Source organism: Cydia pomonella, chromosome 2 (assembly GCF_033807575.1).
Source record: "Cydia pomonella isolate Wapato2018A chromosome 2, ilCydPomo1, whole genome shotgun sequence".
NCBI lineage: Eukaryota > Metazoa > Arthropoda > Insecta > Lepidoptera > Tortricidae > Cydia > Cydia pomonella.
Window position 1 is genome coordinate 27,355,512 of NC_084704.1, and position 13,420 is coordinate 27,368,931.

The 13,420-nt window shown below is 36.0% G+C and overlaps 1 protein-coding gene across 1 annotated transcript in view; it reads left to right on the forward strand.

The window, feature by feature from the left end:
- Positions 1 to 13,420, forward strand: part of LOC133534794 (uncharacterized) — a 259,834-nt gene that overhangs the window by 200,483 nt on the left and 45,931 nt on the right. The gene's annotated exons all lie outside the window — the stretch shown is intronic.

The following is a 13,420-nucleotide window of genomic DNA, read 5'->3' on the forward strand; positions in this document are numbered from 1 at the left end:
GAACATACATGTGACGATCTAGTTATCTCGCATTGAGAATGACCTCTGGGTTTCATACGAGAGACTAACAACACGCTTAGAACGTCATCGTCATATCTCATATTTTAAGTTTTATACAGGGTGTTTATTTAGTCCCCTGTAATAATTTACGGAGTGAATATATAGGTCATACTGAGCAACTTTTACTATGGGACCACCCCCGAAACCGCAAAAAAAAATTGGCTGTTTCATACATTTTGGCATTATTACACAAATTGACTAAGTTCCACAGTAAGCTCAATGTGTTGAGGGTACTTAGACAACGATATAGGGTAAAGGCACCAGTGCTCAGCCATGCACCAGTGGTCAGCCTTTCTTGCTTATTTTTGCTTGTAAATATCAAAGTTTTTCAGATTTTCATGCCAAAAGTAGGTGATATTATAGATTGATAAAGTATGAATTGAAAAGTAACTTAATTTTTAAAAGAATTGTCTAGCATAAACCACAACACTACTTCAAAGAAGTGCTGTCTTCTGACATGGAGGGATATGTGATATGAGCCATTTTTTTGAAGCGTCACATGGTATTTTGATCAGGCGTTAGCAGCCGAAATGTGATATTTTTTTTAAAGAATGTGCACTGCTTCACAAAATTAATACTTAATTTATCTGGAAAAAGTAAAAATAATAATATAAATCCATATTAAAATAACATTTTTAAGGGGGCTGCCTATTGGGAACTACTTTTTTGTACAAAATCCAATAGTCAGCCACCCCTGGCCGACTACTGGGTTTAGGGCAGTAATTTTAAAAAGGTCGTAAACCCAGAAGTCAGCCGAGGGAGGCTGATCATAGGTTTCAAGATTTTTCGTATTTTCAAATGCAATGTAAGTCGTTAATTCAAGCACCTTTAAATATTTACATTATTATGATTTTATTTGATTGAAATACATCTAATACCCAGTAGTCATCCTGTGGCTGACCACTGGACACTGAAATCACGGAACTCAGAACCCAATAGTCAGCCGTTAAAATGGGATGACTGGACACTGGGTACTTAAAGGCTGTGTATTAGTAGACAGGGGGCTGATTACTGGCAAAAATGCCCTTTCATTATATTTAATGAAATACTTCCAAAAGCTTGATTAAGTTACGTTTTATTCTTTATAAAAATTTAACTTTATTAAATTATTGAAGAGTAAAAACATTCATAATTCTTATTGGTCAATTAGTGGGCAAATGAGACGTTCTTGAACATAAAAATTTCGTAAAAAGGCTGACTACTGGTGTCTTTACCCTATATAACGTAATTCAGGAACAAATATCCGTGCTCATCACACAAATAAATGCCCTTACCAGGATTTGAACCCGGGACCATCGGCTTCATAAGCCAGGGTCACTACCCACTAGGCCAGAGCGGCGGTGGGTGAGTAATAGTCTAATAGTTATTTGTACAACAAGAGAGCAAAGTTTGACATTTCTTCGAGTGCTTGTTTTGAGTCCCGTGCAAGCGAAAGATTCTATAAATATACTTCTATAACTATAATTTAGAATCTTGAGCGTAGTAAGGGACTCAAAAGCGCACGAGATGTAAATAACTTTGATATCATGTAGTACACAAAAATTTTCACTTCAGTCAGCCATCAAAAATTACAACCTGAAAAAATGTAATCCGTCTTCAACACTATTTCACTCATGTTTTCTGAAGGTATTCCAACAATTAAGTTTAATTACCGCTATAAAACAAAACGAAAGAAATTTCAATAAAACAATACGAAAATAATGAATTAACGAACATCAATTGACAGTTCAATAGCAAACTTTTTTTTGTAAATAAAAACTTTGTAAGATACGGTCCGAATTGCGGATACTACTATTTGTCAACTATAGTAGAGATCGTTAAAAGTAATTAAGTAGAATTTTTACTGCGTAACAATTGCGTAAATTTGTATAAGTTCATTGTTTTGATTGTATAAAATACGTAAAATATGGAGTTTTTATTAATTTTTAAACTTTTATTTCATTAATTAATTATCACGAATGAAGACTCGTAGGGTGTTTTGGAACGATGCGGTCTGACTTATTTCGGGGGTCTATTATAAACCGTCAATATACCGTTGAATTACGCATTATTATTATTATTATATTATATTATTATTATTATTATACGTGTAATCCAAATACTTCGAGCTTGTATTAGGCCCCGCACGTTGAAATGACATTCGAATATAAAGGTCACATGAATGTTATTTTGTCTAATTAAGCAGCAAATTACCCTTGTTCGAGCTTGTTGTTTTTGTGTTGTTGTTGTTTGTTTGTTTCACGTCCTCACGTGAAAAAAAAATTTTTCGCGATTTCGGTGTTGGTCCCATAGTAAAAGTTTCTCAGTAGGTATGACCCATATATTCACCCCGTAAACTATTGCAGGTGACTAAATAAACACCCTCCTGTATGAATGATGATGATGATGATGGTGTCTGTATGACGTGTTTAGTTTTTTAATTAGTTAAGTAAACTGTAAATTTATCTAATTGTTACTAAATATTGTATTTTTCTCCTCAAATAAATCTTTCAACCTTTATTCTACTTACTTTATTTATTTATACTAATTTTCTTGTAACTGACTAACTAACAATGTAATTAATAAAAATTTGCTGCTTAGTACCTATAATGCAAATGACAATACAGCAATCTGGTATCATCGAGCTGATCTGATGATGGAGCCAGAAGCTAGATAGTGGAACTCTTCGGTAGCTACTCGCAGATATCTCGAGGTGGGACTCGCATGATTCATTTTAGCGAGATTTCTTTAGTCATTAAGTAAAGTTTACAATAATTATTGTCCGAGAGATCTAAGTTCACACACTTGACACATGACAACACCCGTAGAACGTAAATGCTCGTGATCCATTGAAATTATAAATAAAATCCCGCAATAATATTAGGGTTTGTCAAATACTTAAAAACAAAGGCTGTAAAAGTGATTCGACTAATTCGTTTATAATATCTACATTTGATAAACGATACGTCTTAGCCTGCATTACAAACTGCAATAAACAACCGTCAAATGTGTGGGCTTAGATCTCTTCGACAATAAGTAGTTTGTGTGTTTTTAATTTTTTTTTGACAGGAACTTATTTCAAGTACTTGTCAATAAAAGTTGCGTAACAAGGGTTAGAGTCTTAGTTAAGTATTCGTGATCGTAAATAAGTACGCATTTATCAGAACGTATTGTATCATGCGGTGAATTGTATTTATGTACGTGATATTACTTTACGTCAATCAATAATAATTGTTTTTGCTTGAAATATCTCGAATGATTATGATAGAAACGTTATTATTATCTATTAGTGCATTTACGCATTTCTATAATACGATATACTTAGTATATACGATATAATACGTACGATATATATTACGTCGCGTAGGCCGTCTCTTTCACATAAGACTAACATAAACCTAAATATTTATTTTACGTAACTGCAACGTACAAAATTTGATCAATATGTCTATTAAAATACATTGATTTATTAACAGTAACGTTAATGTTATGCAAGTATTTTATACAATCGTGATATAATAGAGAGCTTTTCAGTCGAGTACCGTGTTTTGGCAACGAAGCTTGCTGAGTTACCAAAGTGAGGTACGAGATTGAAAAGCTTAATTATATCACTATTGTATACAATAGTTAATAAAAATAATACTTTAAACGAATAAAATCATACGGGTAAATAAGCCAAAAGTATAGAGCTATTTAAGATACGCGAGCAGCCGCGATACCTTCATATTTGTTTGTACGCGCCCCGGCCGCCGGGACCCGGCTAGGTGGTCAACGACACCTTGCTCCTTGCTAAATTCAATTTTTGGACAGTTTTTTCTCGATTTTGGCCACCGTAGCCTATGGAGACTAATAAGCAATGGTAAGCGGTTTTCGTAGTCTATGGATGTTGTTATATTAAGGGTGTCACATGTGCGTTTATGACTTATGAATGGGTCGATACCTACTTGGCAGTTATACCTGCGCTTGAATTTAATGAGTATATTGGGCTCTACAAACGTTACTCAATAATCACTTTAAATTTTCTATACGTTGCCTACTAATGAAGTGCATCGAATTCAATGGATCGATCGCATGCTGATCGCATGGTGATGTTTGTAGAGCCCATTTTATCCACTAAATATTATACGTCTCAAATGAACGTAAAACCATCCGATTTTATTTAATCATTGACATATTTTACAGAACATAACACTAACCTTATCTACGCAACAAGAGTTGTCTACAAAAAATAAGGTAAATAAGACTTCATACCCGCCCACCTTTTTACTATGTGTAGGTAGTTATCACCGCAGTCTCTTTAGAATAATTAAGTTTGGACACATATATTTTATGAAGATAAGTATTTCCGCCACCCAAGGTTTTTGAACGGTTCGATAAAAATCCGGATAAAACCAATTTATTCTTGTTAATTAATATGAAAAAACTTGTGTTTAAGTACAGCCAACAAAACGATTAGCTTAGCACCCCAGCATGCAAATATAGCAAATATGTATGCAGAGGTGTCAAGCTAATAGTTTTGCTGACTGTCCCAAGGAACGTGCGATATTAGGGTTCAACGTACCCAAAGGGGGAGTGTCGCGTACTAAATATCTCTCCTTTGTCTCCGATTATATCACGACAGTTAATGTGTACAGTCAAGGATCCTGACCCTAAAATGCAGAGTACGTGATGTATCAGCTTGTGACGTCTTTAGCTTAGTTGTTCGAGTAAATATGTAATTGCCGATAACACCGTACCAGGCGCCATCTTATAAAGGCGTAAGAAGGGCCTGTTAATTAGGTAACTGATCTACTAAAGTTAGACCAATCTAAGTTGGCAGCGATTTTGATAGCACAGATTGTGCAATTTTAAACGTCGGACTTCTATGAAACTATGACATTTAAAATAACACTTGGATAGTCTGTCCAACTAAATCGCTGCCAACATAGCTTGGTCTAACTCTAGTATTTCATTTAGCCCCTAGCTGTGAACTCGCAATCCGCTAAAATCGTGCAATTGATGAAGCTAGTCTTTTGACCACTAAATTATTTATACGGAGTGGATTCGTAGAGGACCTATTTCTAACTATGGGAGAACATATAATATAAAACATACCCACAAAAAAATTACAATACCCAAATAAAATTAGGTACTAATAAGTTTGTAGCTAAATTTTCATTTTTGGTACAAGCTTTTACTGTTTGTGACTGTACTGTACTTTTCTTTCCATAGGCAACTAATACTCATTAAGACAATTCTAACAACCCCAAACACAGTTAGTTTGTGTTGTTTTATCACAGAGTTCCCATGGCCACCTCTCTATCTCCATCATCAGATCAGCTCTACATATGTAATCATAATATTGCATTGTCTTCCGATTTACATATGTACGCAAAATTTCAGCTCAATCGGAAATCGGGAAGTGGGTCAAATTTAGCTTCCAAGATTTGACCCACCCTAACAGGGCAATGTAAAGTAAAACCTTGTAATAAAAACTATTCCACCAAACCAAACACATTTGCATGTAAAATGTTGCTATAACGAAACCACAAGGCTCGCACTCACGTCAAAAAGTTATCAGATTTCATGTAGAGCCAAGCTCTACACACTCTACAAGCCCTAACTTCACAAACTCTACACCTTAGTCAAAATGTGGCTTGGCTGTTTCGTTACTAGAAGAACTATTTGTATAACAGAATTTTCACGTTACGCCCGTGTGATTGTAGGAACCACCATCGACCGACATCGGTCCACCTACCATAGCTATGTAGGTATAGCCACGTATACTTTCGTGCAAACGAGTTGACCAGTATAACAACACTCTTCAGTAAATCGCTATCAAAAGTATCAAATATAAAAAGAACGAAATGCCGGGAGGTGCTCTTAACCTCGGAGTTGAATTTAAGAACGTTGCTTCACTCGCTCGATAAATTAATACAATATAACATAATAGGGCATTTCTACTTAAACTGCTTCTGTTGGGATGATGCGCAGGATGGGTTTATGATATGAATAAAAAACTCGCCAACTCCGTTCCGTTGATGATCCCCAATAAAGGCAATTTAAACAGAAGCATCAAAGATTATACCTACATATGTAAAATCCTTGTAAATATAAACTTACGTACCTACATAATACCTATTAACCTAACCTATGATGTTTACAACAATTCATTGTCAACTTTATCGCTAAAGAAGGTTAAGAAGTAAACTTATGTTTATACAGTCAGTTTAACGGTTGAATTCTTTATATCAGTAAACAGTTTCATAAATTAGTTAAGAGCAATTCCTAGCTGAGCAACTTTTCAAATCTCGAATTTTTGAAGCTATGTTTCTGTCGCGGTGCGGTGGGCGGGAGCCGGAGCTATCTAAGTGTGAGTGCGCGCACACAGACGCGAGACGCGTGCGCTCGCTTATTGCGCGCCGTTTCGTCGACATCGCCCGCGAGCCAGACGGAATTTATTCTGCGCTGCCCGACGCAAGTTGTTTTTGTTGTTACCATGTAATATTGTTTTTCATTTTTATATTATACTGTATCTATTACACCCTAATACCAAACACCCTATCACCTGTACTAAATGTATTTTACACCTATGATGACGAAATAATAAATGATTGATTGATTGATTGATTGATTGATATTAATTACCATATAGGTAAAAACTGCAAAAAATAATGATGTCTCAGCTTCGGTTGTCGTTGTACAGTCAAGTGCAAAAATATGTATCGAAAGAATCGTCTCATAAATATGGTACTACGCTCTTATTACACTGGAATAAGATGCTATGGGACATATTTTTGAGTAAGATGTGTACACCCATATTTTTACACTTGACTGTACCTATCCGTATCAGTAAGTTGGGAGTGATCATGGTGTGTTGTGAAATTTTGTAAGTAGGTATAAATATACCTATGGTTAAACTACAATCTATTTAACTTGTAGTACGATGGGGCTAAACTTGGGCCGCCTTATTGAAGAACGTATCGCAATAACAATCTGGGTAAAGTATGTTGGGATAATGCCGGACAATTTTGGGACCAATTGAGAGAACTCGTGAAAAAATGTTTTTTCGAGATCTCAACACGTGACAGATTCTTGAAGTACGTAGCGAATCGTTAAATAATAACCGTAGATTCGGCCTGAATTTTGGTAATCTTCAATATAGAACGGTTTTAGTTTTGTACCTGTGTAAAGATGAGACATACTTTTTAACGAATAACGACGAACGACGACACGACCGACCCGGCACGACACGGTCGTCGGTAACGAGTGTTTTGCCATCAAGGGAGAACATTGGATGGTGAAAAAAAGTTGCTTCTAATGGAAAGAGAATAAGGTATCACAAAGAAATAGGTCCGGTGTCTACCCTTTTGTATCCGATCTTAACCCTGATACAAAAATTGGTAAAATTGTGGCTCTCAAACTTTGATACCTATGTCATAAGGCAATTTGATAAGTAAACAATGTGCTAAGAAACCTCTTATTGTAAGGTTTACCCGAAGTAATAAAAAAAAACCACTAAAATAATAGATACGTTGCGAAGTTTTGACAATTTAATATTTCGTGAACTGTACAGGTTTAGGGAAAGTGTAAATGTATTGTTTATTGAATGGAATGTACTGGAAGATATTAAGTACTTAAGTAGGAGGGACAAAAATCAAAATAAAAAATAATCGTGCCCAGTCATTTTTAATGAAGGTCGCCTAAAAAATAAGAATCAAACTTAGAAATCAAAAAGACTAAGTAGTTCTTTAAAAAGGTCAAGGTCACTGAGAGCCCATCTTGAAGTATGGAAAATAATTAAAATTGCGATTTTGTTGGTTTAATTTTGCAATATATAGTTGATATACAATCTTTTTTTTTGATAAAATGTAAGGATCGTATGTAAAGAGTAAAGTAAATAACTATATAGGATAATTGTGTAATTAAATATATAGGAAAAGAGAGCCCTCTTGAAGCATTTTAAGGAAACTAATTTCGAAGGCCTATCTCTATTTTGTATCCGAAACTAGCAATGTATGTATGCGTGCACATCTACATATGCATCCGTATGTGTAGGTACTTTATTGCGAAAAATTGCTCATTTGCTATCTATTTTACTCGATTTTGTTATAAATTTCAACATGTATCATCATCCCTATACAATATAAATACTCTTTATTGCACACCTCAATAAAAAAAAACAATACAAAAGAAAACATACACATAAGCACAGGTAAACAACATGCGGCCTTATCGCTAAAAGGCAACCTTTGGGTTGCGGAAATTAAAAAAATTACATTGTCAGTAACCGTCGCGCTGGTAGTGGTACTGGATAAAAATAATGGTACGAAAGTGTGATCAAGAAAACAATAAATGTGATAATGAATAAATGGTCAGTAGGTAAATTGAAGAAAATTTAAAGTTTGATAATCACTGCTGTTTTTTAAATAGGTAAAGATCTGATTGTTTCTGGTCCGATCTTTACCTGGAAGGGTCAAGATCGGATATCGGTCTACAGCAGTGCTAGGTCTGTTAATACAATTACAAAAACAAACACAGTTTCATCACAATACGCAAAATAAATTACAGAGCGAAGATCGGATAGAAGGAAGAATTCGCGAAATTTACCTTGCTCTCTGTGATTGCACATAGCACAAGCCCGACTCCCTGAGCGACGCGGGGACACTGACAGTCGAGGCGCAATGAAATGGCGTCTTACACAATGTTGTCAACATTCAAAAATAAAGCCAAATTAGGGGGAAATGAATGTCCTACGTTCTTCACCCGCATCCGGTATTTACCCAACATACCTTAATCGTTGAACCGCCGCATTTCAAAATAGCCCTTATTTTGATATCGGCTAGCCGTAATGTAATACGGCGGATTATACAATACGACTGCGATACTTATATATAAATCCCCTCGTCAATGTAATTTCATTAAATTTGCTATCTAGTGGCAAACATCAAAGTAGTTATCTGTTACTTGTGACGCACAAGTGTGAGCAATGTAAAATACTATATTTCTAAAAAAAATTGCCTACTACGTAATAAAAGAAAATGTGATTATTAAATTATAATACGAAAGGTGGTCAAATCGCAAAATGCTGTCGTTTTATTTAAAATAATGAAATAATTAGACCAGTTCCGAAAGTACCGGGAAATCCCGGTTCTTTAAAACAGTACCGGTTCTGCAATCCCTAATAAGGATGTTATGCCCATCACTATTCCTTCTGTGTACGTATATTTAGAAACTGTCTCCGCCTCCAATTCGTGCGATAAGGACAACTGCAGCTCGGACCGAAATTCACTCGCAAAAAACTCAAAAATCGAGGTTTCGCTCTCGACTGTTTCCTCCTCCAAAACGCAACTAATCATTATGAAATTTTGGAAATTGCAAGAGGAAGAAATAATCTATGCCGCTATGTTTTGATTTTTTGGATATTTTTTGTCATATTTGTATACTGTGCCTTTTTTTACAGCCAATTCAATTTAGCCGTTTTTGCGATTTTCGAGGCGCTGTATCTTTCTTCAGAATAAAATAATCCAAAAAAGCAAAACATAGCGGCATAGATATTGATGATATTGATCTTATTTGAAAAAATCACTGCTCTAGGTTAAAAATCCAGGGAGGAATCAGTCGAGAGCGTTTGTATGGAAAAATCGCAACTAGGAATTCCTCTTAATAATCGTATTTCTATCATGCGTACATTCAACAATGAGATTCTACAAGATCCGGTGCTCCGCCGGTTAGTCGCACTCTGTGGTCGCAATGACAGTCCAGTCGCTGGACTCCATCAGCGAAAAGAAAAATAATTCACGACCTCAGTTAATGAAGAGACACCTTTAATATGTATAAAATATAAAATTACTAGTCTCTCTGTCAGCTGTAGACCTCGCGATAAGCTTGAATAGAAAATGAAGAACTGGAAAATACTTTTGTAGTTCATTATCATATCACAGTGAACTTACAATTTAGTCTTAGCGCCATAGACCCTATTGGTGCTTATTGCTTTAGTTATTTAAATGCCAATTTCGGTATATTGAAAATTTTCCAAAAACTGAATAGACAAAATAAATTCATCATAGAATCTGGTCACAAAATTTCATAAGAATTTGGCCGAGATAAAACGGAGACCTTCGCTAACGCTTCGGCAGATATATATCATTTCTTCAAGAAGTGCAACATATGTAGATTAGTTACCGCCCCGCCGCTCCACGCTGCACGCTGTTTACATGTCTGAAATTGTCTATCCATGTGATTTGTCAGTGGAAGTACGTTATTCATAATAAACCGGCCAAGAGCATGTCGGGCCACGCTCAGAGCAGGGTTCCGTAGTTACTCTTCCATCACAATAAGCTAAATTGGAGCTTAAAGTATAGTAGATTGTAAACCAAGGGTGAACTGTGAATACTATGTAGTACGTCTTTTTACTATGAAGGGGAAACTTTTTGCGATTACTCAAAAATAGCTAATCTGATCATTCCCGCTATAGTTTTCATTTAATGTCTTTCTTAAGTTATACTTCTACGATTTTTTTCATATTTTTTAGGACCTATGGTTCAAAAGTTAGAGGGGGGGGGGGCACATTTTTTTTCTTTCGGAGCGTTTATCTCCGAATATATTCACTTTATCAAATGTTTGTTGAAGACCCCTGTTAGTTTTGAAATACCTTTCCAACGATACCCCACACTGTAGGGTTAAAGTAAACCCCCCTCCCCCTTAACCTGTCTAGCTTACCCTCTGGGTTGGAAGGTCAGATGGCAGTCGCTTTCGTAAAAAGTAGTGCCTACGCCAATTCTGGGGATTAGTTGTCAAGCGGACCCCAGGCTCCCATGAGCCGTGGTAAAAATGCCGGGACAACGTGAGGAAGAAGAAGAAGAATGAATAACATCGAATAACTAAAATTCCAATACGCCTGTTATATGCATGTCTGTTTGTCTGGTCAAAATAATCATATTATGGAGCAATATAGAGCTGCCAGACTGAGGATTACAGGTCAGCTGCAGGTATCTAAATATCCATGGAATATCACTGTATATATTAGCAGAGATAAGTGAACAGTTTCCTCTAATTAACAATAGGACGCGGGAAATTGTCGAGTCTTGTGGAAATAAACCGCTGGTGCGAGTGGCATGATGATTGATGAATCATTGTAGTTATGTTATAGCATGGTATATACCTCTGGAGTCGTTGTTTATTTCAACTCTCAACAATTTGTTGTATTTAATTAACCAATTTATTTTGCATATGCCCATGCCGTCACTCAAGGCCAATACCTCTACATGTTAAAATAAAGATGTCATCGTGTATTCTAAACACAGTTATGTACACCTGGAAATTTATTTAAATTAAGGCATTTTATTATGGATTTTGCGTGAATCTTAAAGACGTAGTTGGAATAGAACAGTGAAGTGTGAAGTGTCAATTTGAAGTTTTCAATTTAGGCCATAAGGTGGCAGACTTCAATGCGCTCCTATAGGATATAAAAGCGGGAGCGTAGACAAGATGCCAATCGTTAACGCTCCGTAGCGAACGAAACGCAACTGTCTCTGTCGCACTAATATAGAAGAGTGATAGAGAAAGATAAGAACGCTACGCTAAGGAGCGTGAACGATGGGCATCTTGTCTACGCACCCAGCGGTAGCAGCATGGTTCGATTTTTATCACCTGTCACTATGCCTGTCACTTTCGCACTTACGTACTTGTTAGAACGTGACAGGCATGGTGACAAATGATAAAAGGCCGACCATCTTATGCCTACAGAGTTCACATACCTGTATTATTTACTATACTGCAAAATCGACTACGGCGTAGCGCTGCCAAATGAGCAGCGCAGTTATGGAGTACGGTAAAGGGATGGTTGGAAAATGTTTCATGTTCCAAACTCTGAAGCGGCATTGAAAATTTAAAAATTTATGTGAAAATCAAAAAAATATCTGGTTGAAATCCTTAAACCAACGAACACCACAAACGAAACGGTTTCATCTGATGTAATTTAAAAGCATAATTAAGCTTAACGCGACTCCCGTTTAATTAATTAATAATGTACAACATTTGTTAAACTTTAAATCAGTATCTGAGATATACTTTATAGAATAGCATGTGATTCCTACAGATCTAAGTAGGCCCAACTTTCCAAATAACCCCCCTTTGTTGTTGGCGCAATAGTAGTGCATAATTTACATACGCAGACATAAGTTATTGTAAGAGTACAGTGAGTTGCGAAATCGCATGGAGAAATTATGAATGAATACCTTGATAAATAAGTCGCCATGCACTTTTACGGCTGACCGTACCGTACCTTCGATTACGAGCGTGATGCACAGACGTCTATTTCATCTGTACCACTAGTGTAAATTTATTCGATAGCGAAAGGTGACGTACGCGTTTGCGTTAAGTCTCATTTTGTATGGGATTTTGAGTTTCCAAAACGTCCCGCTTGGCGCGCTGTTTCTAAATCATATACAAAATGAGACTTGACGCAAACGCGTACGTCATGTCACGCTATCGAATAAATTTACACTAGGGGTTCTGATGTCTTTATGTAATGATACCATATTGAATCAACTTGTAAGTATTCATCGCCCTCCTGGACTCTCCTCAACGAGCGCAACGATTACATGATATATTCGTAATTTATACAATCTTAACTTAATAATATATACCGTGGGCTGGTAAAACGCTAAAACCCGACAGATCTTAACCATGCATTTCTAAGGTCATAAGGAATTAAGGAATTTATGAGCCAAAAATGTTATATGAGTTTTGGTCAAACTCTTAAATGTATTTTTGCGTTTTCTGCACACGACACGTTATTTCTTTCTACTTCATTCATCTTGGAAAAAAAAACATTACACCACACCAACTCGTTGATCACCAACTTTCTTGATTGTTCAAAACCTGATGAGAAAGTTGCATTTTATTCACATGTGGGGCTGTAGGGCAAAGTAATCTGATGCACATTTTGAGTTGTTTACTTATATTGGCTGGTAGAATTGACTTTTAAATGCTGATTTTGGATGATAAATATTTAATGACTTCATTTGGATTTGATTTGGTTTGTATTTGTTTGTGTGGTGTGGTGATAAATTTTGTGTTTCACTCGGAGGCAAAATTTGTTTAACCCTCGCAGCGCTCATGATTCCACTTTTCGAACCTTTCGCTTGCACGGGTAATATTGATACCCTAACACAAAACACAAAACTTTTTACCACACCAACGCGAGAAAAATGCCAACTAAGAAATACCAAAGAAAACAACCCAAATCAAATCAAAATGAACGTAATCAAAAATTTATCATTCAAAATCATCATTTAAATGTCAATTCTATCAGCTAACATAAGGAAACAACTCAAAATTTGCATCTGATTACTTTTCCCCACATGTGGATAAAATGTTAAAATGCAACTTTCTCATT